At 37.4% G+C, this 1,640-nt stretch overlaps 4 non-coding genes across 4 annotated transcripts; all 4 read left to right on the plus strand.

The window, feature by feature from the left end:
- The first annotated feature begins 34 nt into the window (after nt 1-34).
- trnac-gca (transfer RNA cysteine (anticodon GCA)) lies at nt 35-106 on the plus strand. Its single transcript has one exon. It is a non-coding gene; the product is annotated as a tRNA-Cys (tRNA).
- Nucleotides 107-254: 148 nt separating this feature from the next.
- On the plus strand, nt 255-326 carry trnac-gca (transfer RNA cysteine (anticodon GCA)). The gene has a single exon. It is a non-coding gene; the product is annotated as a tRNA-Cys (tRNA).
- A 197-nt stretch (nt 327-523) lies between these two features.
- On the plus strand, nt 524-595 carry trnac-gca (transfer RNA cysteine (anticodon GCA)). The gene has a single exon. It is a non-coding gene; the product is annotated as a tRNA-Cys (tRNA).
- Nucleotides 596-1,244: 649 nt separating this feature from the next.
- On the plus strand, nt 1,245-1,316 carry trnac-gca (transfer RNA cysteine (anticodon GCA)). The gene has a single exon. It is a non-coding gene; the product is annotated as a tRNA-Cys (tRNA).
- The last annotated feature ends 324 nt before the right edge of the window (nt 1,317-1,640 follow it).

Genomic DNA, 1,640 nt, shown 5'->3' on the forward strand with positions numbered 1-1,640 from the left:
TATGTTATATGACAATAAACATCTTGTACAACATGGGGGTATAGCTCAGTGGTAGAGCATTTGACTGCAGATCAAGAGGTCCCCAGTTCAAATCTGGGTGCCCCCTGATTAGTATCTGCTTGTGAAATTCACAATGCAGCACTTTCAGACTTACTGCTTCAAATCCATATTTTAAAACCTACAAAGAAACAATTTTGTACATATAAATTCTCTGACTGTATATGTTATATGACAATAAACATCCTGTACAACATGGGGGTATAGCTCAGTGGTAGAGCATTTGACTGCAGATCAAGAGGTCCCCAGTTCAAATCTGGGTGCCCCCTGATTAGTATCTGCTTGTGAAATTCACAATGCAGCACTTACTACAAGTATGCTGAATTATCTGAAATTGCAAGATAGAGTGCAATATATGTCACACAAAGATTTACTGCTTCAAATCCATATTTTAAAACCTACAATTTTGTAAATATAAATTCTCTGACTGTATATGTTATATGACAATAAACATCTTGTACAACATGGGGGTATAGCTCAGTGGTAGAGCATTTGACTGCAGATCAAGAGGTCCCCAGTTCAAATCTGGGTGCCCCCTGATTAGTATCTGTAAACATCCACATCCAGATTAATGTGGAAAACCTAGAGTGGCAGAGATATCTGCAGCTTGTATGTTTACAGTTTTTTAACAAAACTCTGGGGTTGAGGCTTATAGTCCAGAAAATACATATTTATTTCATAAATAGTGTTATTCCCTGACTTTTGTTTTGTGAAGAACCCAGAGAGGGTAAGTTCAAATATCCTTATCTGTAAAACAAGCTAAATCTCCACAGCATTACTTTGGGGCAAAAAAAATAATCACTTCAAGTACAACAAAATATTTTAAATGAGGTTAAATAGTTTACACTTTAACAGGAGAGTCCGACCCAACTCTCCAGTTGATTCAGTAAAATGTTACACATACAGTGGGGGTATAGCTCAGTAGCTATACCCCCATGTCACGAGAGGACCCAAATTTGGGTCCTCTCGTGACCCAAATTTATATGACAATAAACATCTTGTACAACATGGGGGTATAGCTCAGTAGCTATACCCCCATGTCACGAGAGGACCCAAATTTGGGTCCTCTCGTGACAGACAGGTTAAATAGTTTACACTTTAATATATCTACGAGATATAAAAGACTAGAAATGTTTGATAGATATCTGATTGTCATTGTGTGTGACAACAAACCATTTCCATAAAGTGGGGGTATAGCTCAGTGGTAGAGCATTTGACTGCACATCAAGAGGTCCCCAGTTCAAATCTGGGTGCCCCCTGATTAATATCTGTTAGCAAAGTTCCCAATGCAGCACTTTCTACAACAAGTATGCTGAAAAATCTGATTTCATAAGATAGATTACACTATATTCAACAGAGGTAACATCTTATGTGCTTCAAATATAGATTGAAAAACCTACATAATCACTTACTAAGAAACATTTTCATGAATGTAAATTCTCTTACTGGTAATTTTATATGACAATAAATGACTTGCACAACATGGGCGTATAGCTCAGTGGTAGAGCATTTGACTGCAGATCAAGAGGTCCCCAGTAGGAGCATATAAATATTGAAAAAAAGGGGTCCTAGGCTTGAACCTT

This window comes from Poecilia formosa, unplaced genomic scaffold (assembly GCF_000485575.1).
Source record: "Poecilia formosa unplaced genomic scaffold, Poecilia_formosa-5.1.2 Scaffold94, whole genome shotgun sequence".
NCBI lineage: Eukaryota > Metazoa > Chordata > Actinopteri > Cyprinodontiformes > Poeciliidae > Poecilia > Poecilia formosa.